Genomic DNA, 14,709 nt, shown 5'->3' on the forward strand with positions numbered 1-14,709 from the left:
TCTATGTTTGCTTTTATAAAAATTATTTTAATTAAAAATAAAGTTGTTGTTTTTCGTTGAAGGGGCAGTAGTAGTATGGACTTCCATATGGCGGCGGAAGTAAACAAACATGACCTTCGACACGTACCGAGGGCATTGACCCGTCCCCAACACTGAAAGTAAAAAAACATAACCTTCATTCAATTTCGACATTAACTATAGTGCCTTAAATTAGAAGTTCGTCTGGAGCCCGAAGTAAACAAACATGACCTTCGACACATTCTGAGGGTATTGACCTAATATGTATCTCATTTATCTGATACACCAGGGGCGTGTTGCTAGGCGATAAAATAATCTATTCTAGGGGCGTGAAAATGTATAAGACTAAGTAACTATATATTCATGAGATTTCTTTTATTACATCTACAAACAAGATTATTACGACAAAATATCTTCATGAGTATGATACATAAAATATTTTCGTGAGATTTGTTTTGTTTTATCATATGATCTACAAACAAGATTATTATGATACAAGAAGATTACCATCTTCTACATAATGTAAATCACCCTGACAATATCTTCAATTTTAAAAACATTTGTTATTCTTCATACAATAAGGATTTTGATATTTGTATACATGAAATATACATAACTTTCTCTTATGAGATTTCTCTTGCTTCATCTTCAAACAATGTTATTATGACATGGAAAGATTAATATACATAACTCTGAATTAACAATGAAGAACGGATTTTGTATGTCACTAAGGTTAACAGTCAGTAAAACACACTTTACATAACAATACAGAAATCACATATTTGGAATTAAGTATAACTCACCAAGATCTATACAGAAGTCTAACTTCCTGAATATGTAATGGTTTAGACACATAAAGAATTAACAGCATTGTCCAATGTCTTACAGTTTGGAGTCGTGTTCTTCAAACTCATCCAAGGGTTAGCATTTAGATGTAGTTTCTTATTCTGTTTGTTTTATCTGGTTTAAAATTGAAGAACGGATTTTGTATGTCATTGAGGGCTAACAGTCAGTAAAACAAAATTTAGCTATTCATGAACGTTTACATAAGTATTGAAAAACATATTACCTTTCATACAAGTCTGTTTTTTTATTTGCACAGATGTTGAGAAGTTCCTGCCTAAACAGTATAGCATAAACAGCATGGAATGTCTAACTTTCTGCTCTGGAATACCTCTCTTGTCATGAACATATTCGCAGTGATAAGTTTCATTTAGAAGTATTACTATATGTAATAACTGATTCCAAATTAATCCATTTGTCTTGGGTTAAAGATTTGACTCTTTACAAACTGAATCATACCACACACCGTTGTAACACATATACAGTGATATATAACGTGGCACTTCATAGGTGGTATCACTTTCTTTCTAAATGGTGATCCATTAAGAAAATCTGAGTTTCAGTAAAAGGCACTAACATGGTTTTAAAATCATAGACATTAGTACTAATTGGCCAATTCATTTCCATGTAATATCATTCCATTTTCTTTTTACTTGCAGTAACCTCTCTACCATTTATTGGAAATTCCTTTAATCACAATGTTTCAGCAATTTTGTCTTCACCTAATATTTCCAATAAGTTTGGACTTTCAATCTGATTTTTACAATCATTATGAAACAGTCTTTTCTGAAACACATTTTGTAAAATATCTTACCTTTCCAATTACATTTGTACACGTCTTCGAAGTTTAGAATAAAAATTTTAATCTAAAAACGTGAACATTTCAGCTTTTATTTATAAATCTAACCTAAAACATCTCTGTATTGTTAAAAAAAGTGTGCCGTATAGAATTGAACTAAAACTAACAGCTGAGAGAGAACAAGTGCCCACACCACATTACACTTCACAAATCTCTTGACACTATAGTAAATTGGTGTAACAATTGGAGGGTATTACTTAATTCAATTAAAACAACAGGAATTATATTTCGACATAGCCTTAATAAACATTTCGAAAATGTTAAGAAGTCAAACTAAAATTAAACAATACTGAAATAAAATTATGCCCCTCAGCCAAGTTTCTAGGTACAACCTTCGACAGTCGCTTTACATGGGCTGAACATTTCAGAAACATTCACAAATCTATTAGTAAATGTATCACACATTTAAGGATAATTGCAGACAAGAATAAAGGTTGCAAACCACCAACTATAATGAAAATCTACTTAGCTTACATACGCCCTCTAACTGAGTATGGGTGCCAAGTCACCTTCAACATTACTATTAGAATCAAAAACAAGCTACATCTCCAACAGAACAGAGTCCTTAAATTAGTCTTAAGACTCCCAAAATTTACCCCTACAAGTAACGTATACAAAACATACAATATACAAACAATCCATGAAATATTATCATCCCTAGCATTTAGATACTACAGTAAAGCAGAGAAAAGAAACCCCCTTAACTGCTACCCTCCACACGATGATAAGTTCTTCATACAAAACAATGTCCTCATACAACGAATACTTAGCTATGAAATAAACTTAAATACACTTTAAAGTTCTTTCTAACCCATTCTTGTTGTTCCAATTTCAGCTCTGGGTACAGGACATTCGGCGCTTGTCCTGTGAAAGTGGGTTTTCTCGTGGATTTCCCATTTTCCCCCCACAACAAATTCCTTCGCACTCTTGGATTTTTTTATCCTAGCCATTGCATTGGATTTATAGATGCTAGTCACTAGGTGACCCTGTTTATAGGGCATTTATTGAGATATGATTTGTCGAGTGTTGTCGCCTTATTTCTTCTCATTAACGTCGTCATCATCATATTCATCAGCTTTGGTCTTCTCTCTGCCTCATGGACTTCCAGAAATCTCTAAAATCTTCATACCAGCCAAATTAGCAGATGCGACCTGACTGAAATTTCTTTTAATCCCACGAACTTAGCAGAATTTCTTTTTTCGTGAGCGGGCAAAGGGGGATATCAATAACACCCCAGTTTAGGAAAGTTTATCTTTCCTTAAAAAACTAAATCCCTGCCACGATTTTGTTTTTAACTGTATTCTGTATCAATATGACAAATACAGTATTTTCAGCTGCTTCATCATCATCATGAGAAAAAAACAACATACATCGTGATACCTTCGGCCGTGATAGATACTGAAGGACAGATCACATGTTATTAATAACTAACATTCAAAGTGTTTTGTACAGTGGTTCTACAGGTGTGTTATTCTTTAAACAACCGTTTTTGAAGCACTGTTTCTATCTATCTACCCTGAAAATGACACTTACTTAAACCTCTAAATGATATACAGTAGATTTATGTCAATAATCATGTTTGAACCATTACTATTGTTGAAAATTATATCCTTACCTTTCAAGAATCTTTGTCTAGAGCTTGTTTCTTGCTGATTTGAAACCTTATGCACAATGTTGAGTAATACGAGTTTCGTCTATTCATGATAGAAAAATACGTAGGCTCAAGAAGTCTTGATAGAAATGAATAAAACCCTATAACCCGAGCACTTTCGAAAGTATATTTCATGGATATATTAGAAGTGAGAAATATTTTCATCAGTAGAGGTGGTATGTATAAACATGGCTTTCTCTTTCTCAGGATGTGATGGCCCTGAAAAGAACCTTTAAATCTCAATTGTTTAAAGAAAGTCATTTTTTTCATATTAATATCTCTCGTCTGGACAAATCCTCATTTGAAGAACACGAAGAAGCTAATTTTACAGTATATCCAAGTGTCCTACCATGTAAGTGATCATATATAACAAGTCTCTTTCAATAAAATATAAAACGTTTCTTCACTCAGGAACTCTACAAAACATATCATGCACTAAAAATCCATAAATGAATTCACTATCCACTTTGTGCTGGAATTTTGGACAATATAACTTTTGACCCTATTGCTTATAGTCTGCCACTATGTTATGTTATTAGGAAGAACTTTTCGACTTAGGCAAATTCTAAGGAACACATACATTTAGCTTATTTCTAATCCTGTTAGTGACGTCCTGTGAAAGTAAGTCAGAGACATTCGGTGCATCTCTTATTTTACTGATTGTTTTTAGGATAACGATATAAAAAGTTCGTGACAAAATATTTGATTTCTTCATATCATTTAATTAGATTTATCATGCAAGATTTCAGTTTATAGACTCAGAAAACTAGTTTATCGACTATTTTTGCGTTTCAAAACATATATTTTAGGAATAACACAAATTGAGACATGAATGGACTATACAGTACTTATTTATCAAGATTAAATTAACTTCCATTCAAGTCTAGTAGATATCAGTCAGTGTACAATTCTTGAATACTTTTCTACTCAATTAGACCCCATGAACTGAATGTTTCTAACTCCTATTAACAAAACTACAAGTGTTAGAAAAGGAATAAATCCAAGTATTACTCATAGTACAGTATCGAGTATTATAGAAGTTCCAACATTTACATGCACGATTACTTTTCGGGTGAACGAATCATGAGTAAATATAAGTTCATTGTTGGGTTTAGGAAGTGTATCTTCTACTTGGTTGAAGATTCTAATTAATAGTTTGTGATGATCTGGTCTAATATCATTTATTATGGTAGCAGAGTGAGAGCCTGGAAAGTATGATATCCATTCTGTACCGTCAGGCACGTTATTCCAATTTTTCTAAGAAAAACTATAGAACGAAGCATTATAAAGTTAACGAAAAATAATATATCAATTCGAAAGCTAAAAAAAGTATTTTTTTCTGATTCAGAAAAACAAAACAAAATCAAAGTTAAACTAAATTTAGAAAGAAATCATAATAACATCCTAGATTTAGAAATTTTCATTGAAAATTCCCCATTTTGAAGTATTTTCATTATTTGTTTATAGTTAAACAAAAAGCTGCATGATAAGCTATCTTTGCTCTGCCCACCCTGGGTATCGAAAACTAAATATGGACTATATTTGGAGAAAAACCTTGATAACCTTCTAAATTTAGGTATTTTGAATAAAAACTCCTCCTTTTCAAGCCCTGGTATTAATTCTCTTTTCTTGAGAAGTATAGTAAAATTGAGGATAGCCGAAATTTTAACACCTCACTGCTTAAATATTGTATTAAAAATTTTGTGAAAACAGTTCCATTTTGGAAAGACCACATCAAGTGCATCCTTCTAATGTAATAATATTTATACTAAAATTTTGAATAATACTTTGAAGAACGCTAAGAAGTGCGCTATTTAAAGCAAAATTAAGTGCGAAATCTCAGATTATCTTTATTTCTAAGAAAAGCTTAAGAACAAAGCATTAGATCTTTAATGAAAAATATCATATCGCTTCGAAAGCTAAGAAAAAGCAAATTTCTATTATCCAGAGTAAAAAAAAACACTTAAAGATTGATTAAATTTGGAAATAACCTTCTAGATTTAGGAATTTTAAACGAAAATTCTTTGTTTTGAAGCCCTTTATTAACTCTCTTTTCCTGAAAAGGATAGTAAAATCGACGAGAAGCGAAGTTTTCACAACAAATCAAGGCTTAAATATTGGGAGTTTTGGTGGAAAGAGTTCCATTTTGAAAGGCACGTATCATGTGCATCTTTCTAATCCAATAATATGAAAATAAAATATTTCCTGAAAATTTTGAAAAATATCAAGGCTTGGTATTTTTGATGAAAACCTATTTTCTTGAAACAAGCTAAAAGTACGCAATTTAAATCAAAATTAAGTTGAAATATCCTATTACCTTTATTTCTGAGAAAAACTCAAGAACGAAGGGTTGTAATATTAATGAAAAATGTTATATTACTTCGAAAGCTAAAAAAAAAAAATTCTCTTATCCTAATAAAAACAAACTTAAAGACGACATAAATGTGGGAAAACCTTGATAACCTTCTAGATTTAGGTATTTTGAATAATAATATTTGTTTTTCAAGCCCTTGTATTGCATTATGGTGTTGTAATGCCTGACAACTCGCTAGATAAGCGAGTCTAAGTCCAATAACTTTGATCATTGCCTAAAGATTCAGCATATAAACGACTAATGACTATTTAAAGACAACCGTGTGTCACATTTTACTAAAACACAGAAAAATTATAAAATAGATTAATTTAGAAACATTTACAGAAGACTACTTTATTTAGATCGCACATAGGTTAAAAAGAGGTAAAATTTGGAGACTAAGTGTTAGGGCCGGCCCTTGGGGTGGGCAACGTGTGTCCAAAATCGATATTATGAGACTAAGTGTCTAGTTCCAGATCATCAGCCGACACCTCGTTTATGTGAAACGTGAGACATTTTAAATTACAAACAAGATTGCTTGGGGGAAAATTTACTGGAAATGTACTAAGCCATCAGTTTAAACAACCCATTTTTTATTTTTTGTAAAAAAAAGTTATTTAAGAAACTAAACTTGACTCAAACACGTTTTTGTTCTATTTCTTTAATCAATAGACATGCTTTAATGCACCATACAATCCAATACGACAAACACATTTAAATATAACTTGACAAAAGCGGGGTTGAATTTGATGAGCTTTTAACTCTTGGATTATTAAAACTGCTTGTTTGAAATGATCTCCTGCTCCACTAGTTAACAGAACAGCGGTAGAAGAAACAACAACAACAACAACAACAACAAAAAAACTACTGATGACCAAACTTATAACTATTTATTAATTTGGACTAATTGACAGAATTAAAACAGAAGGTAACGTTTCTCAAAAATCCAAAGGTTCCAGGAATCTTTAATTATCTCAACCCATTAAACATCATTTCCTTAGTCACAGTAAAAGAGACACAGAACTAAAAGGACTACGACACCATTAACTTTAATAGAGGAATTACAACTAATATATTAAACAAAGAATTTCGTTCACTTTATGTTGCAATATGATATCTTATAGCCAAGAGAACTTAAGTTTATTCAAACCAATTTTAATCTAAATTCCACAGACGTTGGTAGTAAATTTAAATTACCTACAACGTGTTACTTGTAAGCAGCCTTTCCATATAAACCTGAAATATCTTAAAAAAAAGAGAGAGAGAGAGTAAAGATAAAGCATTATTCGTCGTTGGTTATTGACTAAAGCACATGATTTACTAATCTAGGATCTAAGTCTTTATAGCATCTGCAACATTAAATTTCCAACAGTAAGATTCACCTTACGAAACCCCACTGGAAACATGATTTCTAATAATTAAAGGTTTGTTGTTTTATATATATGTACAGAGATAAAATTAGTAATGATGAACTGAACAACGCTATTTCCACAGATTATGACTGTCTTATTTCTTACATTTACACACTCACGCAACACATCACTACTGGAATCCATAAAATTACACAATATGAAGATTTAAGGTTTTTGATGAGTAAGAGACCCGAATTTCGCAAATATCTGAAAATTAACTATAAATGCACTTAAACATTTTAGAGTAAAAAGAAGCAAACAGTAAAAATCCTAATTAGTCTGAATGCTTATAAGAAGTAATAAATAATAAAATCAGATTTGTGAAAAGGTTTGTTTATTTGTTTTGAAGTTAAGCACAAAACTACTAGATGGGCTATTTGTGCTCTGCCCACCACGGTATCGAAACCCCGGTTTCTAGCGTTGTATGTCCGCAAACATGCCGCTGTGTCACTGGGGGGGGGGGATTTTGAAAAGGTTACATTTATTATTGTCACACATGTACTTCGTCAATTAGCAGAGGGAAACGCTTTAATTTCTCAACATCAAAGGACGCAAAAAATATCCACTCAAGCTTTGGTCACACATACTAGCCTGCAGGTGGCTCAGTGGTAAGTCTGCGGGCTTATAACATTAAAAAACGGGTTTCGATAATCGCGGTCAGCAAATTACAGTCAGCCCTTTGTATAGTTTTATGCTTAATAACAAAAAATAGATTTCACTATCAAAGTAGTAAAGTTTATAGAGGTGAGCATTCATCAAAACGGCTAATTTAGCACTGAAGTCATTACTGCGCTTCTCGTCATATAAATTATCTGATTACAGCGACCTCTATCAAGTAAAGTAGATATTATATCGTCACATACTTGTTGATTAATATGAATGACTCATTTTTAAAGACCTTTAGTAAAATTAATGTTCTGGTAGATAATTATATATAACTGGAATATACACGGATATATATATATATAGCGTTTTTAGTTCTATCTTACCACAGTGAGCCTATGTTTATATATTTATTTTTAGTATCTTAAACAGCTTTACTGCTCAATAATTCAGAAGAATAAATTAGCATCATCTTCCCACATAATCGATTTACAATTTATTGATTTTATTATGTCTTCGTATCCAATTTGATATTAATTTCTAAACGTATATTAATAACAAAGGAATTTATTTTATGTGCAGATGTTATTATATTGTACAATTCACTTGTTGTATCTTGATACTTTATTTTCACAAGCATTTACTTTCGGTGCTACATCGAAATTTGTTTATTCAGTTAAGTTAATTTTGTACACGCTGTCTATATATATGCTAAATGCAGACCTATCAACTGTCTTCTGTATTTAGCTTTAGATATACAATTTTTTTTTATTTATTTGGCTCGTATGGATTTTTAGCATAAACACGTGAAACCAGAAAGTCGTTGATATTTCCTTTTTCTAGTTGCTTTGTTTCTTTGTTCTCTACAGTAAATAATGTCTATTCTGCCCGAGAGGATATTGCAGTAATATAAAACATTCAGGTTGAAAGAATTGGCGATTGTATAATCCTTTGCTGGCTGAATTGTCGTTGTTGAAATGTTGCAGTCGATCAATGTTGTGAGAGAACAAATGTCACGAGGTGAAGCTGTCGACTGGATATAGAAACCGAGTTACCTGTTGAACTTAAATGTACTTTCTTAGTTCAGTTCTACCTGGAGTTCTGTGAGTAAAGACTTACTTTAAGTTCATCGTGTTTAGTTCGACATAAGTCTTTCCTGAAAGAAAGAAAGCTGTGGAGCTAAATATATTGCAGAAGATGCGGCTGTGCTTCTGTCTGCGCAAGTACATACATTGCTGCATTTTTTTTTCTTTGTTTCATAATAAATATTGTATTAACTTTACTATTTTTTTCCCAGTCTCGTTATTTCACACACACAATAGGAAATTTCCCTTAAATTATTGTTTGTTTGTAATTAAGCACAAAGCTACACGATGAGTTATCTGTGTTCTGCCCACCACGGGTATCGAAACCCGGATTCTAGCGTTGTACGTCCGCAGACATACCGCTGTGCCACTTAAATTATCAGATTCAGAATTACTCTCCATATTTCTTGAGTGAATCTGCTGTTATTAATGGGTCTAACTATCCAACACTAGTCGAGGAATCAGTTTTTACCTGAAAATACCATACGTACATACCATTTCTTTGTCATTTAGTTTTCTTATAACCAAATAATCTAACTTCAATTTTATATTTACAATTTACGCAATAGAACCTTATCTAAGACTTATTGTTAAAAAATTTTTTTTTTGCCCGGCATGGCCAGGTGGTTAGGACGCTCGACTCGCAATCTGCGGGTCGTGGGTTCGAATCCCTGTACCACCAAACATGCTCGCCCTTTCAGCCGTGGGGGCGTTATAATGTGACGGTCAATCCCACTATTCGTTGGTAAAAGAGTAGCCCAAGAGTTGGCGGTGGGTGGTGATGACTAGCTACCTTCCCTCTACTCTTACACTGCTAAATTAGGGACGGCTAGCGCAGATAGCCCTCGTGTAGCTTTGCGCGAAATTCAAAACAAACAAACAAAAAGTTTTAATCTAACGCTGTTTAACTGTTGACCAATGTTTGGCGTTGGGAGTGTTCAGTTTAATTCTTTCGAACGCTACTTATAAGTGCCCTGCTGAAGAGGTAAGTCAAAATATTGGTATATTAAAGTATTATTTTTTTCTGAAGTTGAAAGTCGTTTCTTTTCTTTTTCTTTTATCAAAAAAAGATAAAGGATTTACATTTGGAAACGTACAACAACTGTGGACAATGGGTGTAACTTATAGCAATTTCGTTTCCATTAATTTATTTACATGCTAGAAGAGTTTAGCACTGGCCAAAACACAGGCTGTCTTCCCTTCAATTGCGGTGTCTGGTCGCATTAAGTTTGTCAGTGCGCAACCAGGTAGCGTTGTACCATCCGTAATTTCGAACCACTCGTCATAAGGAAGAAACCGGTTGCCAAAAATCATTTTTACATTTTATTTAATTTTTATTAATTATTGTGTAAAAACTGTTTAATTAGTTCAATCTTAGGAACTAGGCTTGGAGTGTGAATAATATTATTTTAATAGTATAGGTTTAATTACTATTACACGATTCAGGAGTTTGAAATAAGTCTTATCACAAGCTCTCTTCCCTGCAATAATCTCCTCAAGGTTCTTATAGTAATAATCTCAATTTGAATAAAGTAGCATCTGTATTTTCCACTTTCACTTCACTTCAATAATTCTACGTTCTTACCTTCAGTTTTACAACTGAACATTGTGATTTCTGTTTTTCTGTTCCATCAATTTTAATACTGAACACAACTTTATGATTTAAGTATGGCTGTCACATATCTTCCCCAAAAGCGATCAATTTTCGGTGGCATCAAACTACCTACTCAACATCAAACAATGCCAAAATGTAGTTCTGATACATCAGATTCCACCGTCACTTTATGTTTGTCACGTGACTCGCTGATTTGCATATTCAAAGTCGTTTTAATATCACCTACTCAAACCTATGTAGAACATAAATCACCCTGAAGCATACCATGAGACTATCGTGGTAAATATTTAGTGATATAGCTCATTTAATCTACACTAGATGGCGGGGTAGCATAAGTCATTGCTGAGTTTTTCAAAATATTACCAACGTCTGCCTTATACTATCCTAAATAGTGTGAACAAAGTGTACTGTGTACCAAAAACACCGCTGAAAGTAAATTTCACAAACTGTTAGAAATATTAGTAGTTATTTTGGAGTTAAGTAAACATTTCTTTTGTTATTATATTGTTTTGCGATATTATTAGCTCATCACTACCGAATAAAGCGACTGATGTGGCGTATGCAATGTGGTTGACATATTATTATACTTTCTCCTTTACTTTCACTAATACGTTATTAAAATAACTATACATTGTTAGGTTATTTTGTGTTAAGCGTAAAGCTACATAAGGAGTTATCTTCGCTGTGCCAGCTATAGGGATCGAACTCAAAACGTTTGCGTTCAAGCCCTCCAATTTACCATTGAGCCATCAGAGGACATATTGTTTAAAGAGGAAGTAACAGCATCTACTTCGTGTTTGTAGTAAATATTTTATTTACTTTTTAAATTCACACATTTATTTGTTTTTTGGTTCGTGTTCCGTTGCCTTAAATTAAAATGTGAACATTGTGCTCCGCGCTTTGGGGTCGTAGGTACGTGACGAGAATGTCGATTAAATCCCACTATTCGGCTACAGTAGCCCCACAGTTGGTTTGTGCAGATAAGCCTTGTGTAACTTTACCCGAAAGAAAAGAAAGTGAGTGCGGGCGAAGGTTCATTTCCTCAGGATCACTTCTCATCTAGGATATTTACCAGATGTGATGGCTAGGGTGCTTGACTCACAATCCTCTGTGGATGCGGGTTTGAATCCCACCATTGAATATTCTCATCCTTTCAGTAAACAGAGAAAGTTATTTAATTACTTTTACACATTTGTTTCTAGTTTGTTGTCTTTCATGCAAAGCTACTAGAGGACTATCTGCTTTAGCGATCCTTAATTTTAAAGTGATAAACTAGAGGGAAGGCAGCTTGTCATTACCACCCATCACAAGCTCGTGGACTTCTCTAATCGAATGGGATTTGAACATTACTCTTATAACGCACCCAGGGCCTCAAAGTAGAGGGTGCGATTTTTGTTTTTGGCGGTAACAGGACACCTACTACGGAACCTCGGATCCACCGTCCGGCACACTAACCACTGGACTACGCGCTCGGCCTCGTTTCGAGGGAAGGATAGGGTGTAACCATTATGCAAAGTGCAGCATTACCTAATTGTGTTATATTTGTATAGAACTTAAGGTTACATGTTAATTATCATTCTCCAATGTACTGTGATCTAGATCTGATGTGTTGTTCTGCTGAAGTGACACAATATCTAACATCTCTAGGTCCAAGAACATGTTCTACTTCTGTAATATAAGCAGTAATTAACACCTCATGCAGCCACACGATTCCCATTAATTTAGGTTAATACTTTAAATGATAGCCTCACAGTGCCAGGTGAGTTGTACGTCCTGCCCCACATAAAAGACAAAGAAAAAAGTCTTCTTACACAAGTAGGATCTTAAAATTACTAGGGTACGAAAGAATATAGATTGAATAAAAGAAACCACCACGTATATAGGCAGACTGATGTACTAACAAAAAAACTTATTAATATATAAATTCTAGTTAAATGACAATTCACCTGATGCTTCCACGTCAGTACTCTGAAAACACTATATATATTTAGTAAAAGAGATTTTCGTCTGTTAGCTTTATCCTAATTTTTTGGTTCTAAATATTACAGGCAGATGTTATACACAAATACAAATAATGCTTTGAGTTTCCGTAAGAACACCGTGTTTTAAGCTTAGTAATTTTCATTTTATGAGCTTTAGTGGTGTCTTTTAGTTTAAACAAAATTACATAGGCAAGTATAATATATCAAGAATAATCGCAATTCAGTTATGTCTAGGTATAATAGCGTATGCAAATAAGGGGAGTAGAGTAAATATATGCACGTGACAGCTCTTGATGTCGTAAGATACGAATTATGAGAGCAGCGACGTTCACGATTACTTATTCTGTTGTTAGATCCTTCGAAATCCTTATATTATATTGCAGCGCCCTCTAGTTACTTAACATATTGTTTCGATTGAATTTTCTTCCCCAAGTAATGGTGTAATATTCAGTGCATTGAGTGGTATGTTAACTTACGAAAAGCTTGGATTCCTTCACGAAATAATCCAACAAGTTTTTATAGAGGGATAGACTAGTCTGTGTGTATGTACATATAATTGTGGGCACGTGCATCCTATTTCCTTTCTCGACCTGCCTAGACTGTGGCAGGTATTTTCATACCAGAAAATAAATAAAAGAAGAAAGGATATATTTGTACTATATTTGTATATCAGTAATTGGACGAACCTTGACGAGTGATGTTATAAACCTTTACATACCAACGTTTTTGGTTGTATATCTTTATTAAGGGGCTGCAACGAAACGTTCGAAAATTAAGGTTAATTTCACCTGAAATCAAAGGTCGTCCAAAGGTTGTCAAGCAAAAAATAAAATAGTCTCGTTTTTGCTGTTTCTCTTGAATCGTTAATCAGTAAATGAATACTCATTCCTTGACGAAGAACACAGAGACATAATAGAGCAATCCGTCAACACATTCCTTAAGTATCATGTATAAGATAAAGACAGGATGCAGTGGAGTGATACCAATTCTTCAAGTATTTGAAAATCATGGGAAACGAAACAGTTCGTGTCAGTCCACTTCATTGATACAAGTCTGTTATTTTTATGCAACTTAGAGAGCTCAACACAGTACACATGAACCCATAGATTGAATAACTGAAGATCATGAAATACGGTTAATACTAGTCCATTATTTGTGTATCTTGAAAAGAATCACACAGTACACTGACGAATACTGTAGCACGATAAAGAATTTTACATAGGCCAAGTTTCGCCTTTAGTACTCTAATATCATTGAAATAAAAGAATACAGGAATTAAACCAAAAGTTTTATTTTTAGAATTCTTGCGCATAGCTATTTAAAGGCTACCAACGCATAGCCGATCATAATTCCAAACTGATAGACCAGAATGAAGGCAGCTAAGGAACAATAACCACTGCCAACTGTTGTGCTGCTCTTGTCTGAGCAAATAATGAGTTTTGACCGTCACTCTTATAAATCACTCAAAACACGTTTTTGTGGCAGCGGGACGTAAACCATGAACATACGGATACACAGTCAGGCATAATAACTATCATGCCAAGCCTGGTCCATTTGACACTAGTTTAGGCAGTAATATACTGCGGTAGATGTCAAACGATTACTTATTAAATTATACGTAAGCAGGTTAAGGACTATGAAAGTCGTTGAAGCAGGATATGGTAGGTGTCAAATGGTTACTCATTATTCCACATGTAAGCAGATTAAGCACCACGAAGATCATGGAAATAGGATAGGATAGACTACAAAAGATTTCTTAAGTATCACACATAAGTAGTTTAAGCACCATGTGGATCATGGAAATAGGATATGACAGATGTCAAATGCTTTCTTGAGTACCATAGAAAACACGAAAGTAAAGTATGGCGGATTCTTCTGGGTACTAAACACATAGTTTACCATCCGCCATACTTTACTCCAACTTCCATGTTCTTCTGGGTACTAAACACATAGTTTACCATCCACCATACTTTACTCCAACTTCCATGTTCTTCTGGGTACTAAACACATAGTTTACCACATGGAAGTTGGAGTAAAGTATGGTGGATGGTAAACTATATGTTTAGTACCCAGAATAACATGGAAGTTGGATACAGAAGATGTTAATTCCTTCTTTAAGTGTTCTAAAGACTATATAAATGTGTTGCAATATATGTCCAGCTCACTTCTTCAGCATGTCTAATTTATGAAGAACATGACCTCAATACTTTATAAACCATTATCGGCAGTGGTGAGATTCAGCCGGTTCGCACCGGTTCATGCGAACCTGTTCTTAGAATTTAATGACC

The 14,709-nt window shown here is 33.6% G+C and overlaps 1 long non-coding RNA gene across 1 annotated transcript in view; it reads right to left on the minus strand.

Moving 5' to 3' along the window:
• LOC111085459 overlaps positions 1-14,709 on the minus strand; it is a 68,609-nt gene continuing 53,900 nt past the window's right edge. The window contains exons 3-4 of the long non-coding RNA XR_002610289.1: positions 3,336-3,590; positions 1-152 (exon numbers count right to left, since the gene is read on the minus strand). This is a non-coding gene — a long non-coding RNA (uncharacterized LOC111085459). The remainder of the gene's footprint in view (positions 153-3,335; positions 3,591-14,709) is intronic.

Source organism: Limulus polyphemus, unplaced genomic scaffold, assembly GCF_000517525.1.
Source record: "Limulus polyphemus unplaced genomic scaffold, Limulus_polyphemus-2.1.2 Scaffold402, whole genome shotgun sequence".
Classification (NCBI taxonomy): domain Eukaryota; kingdom Metazoa; phylum Arthropoda; class Merostomata; order Xiphosura; family Limulidae; genus Limulus; species Limulus polyphemus.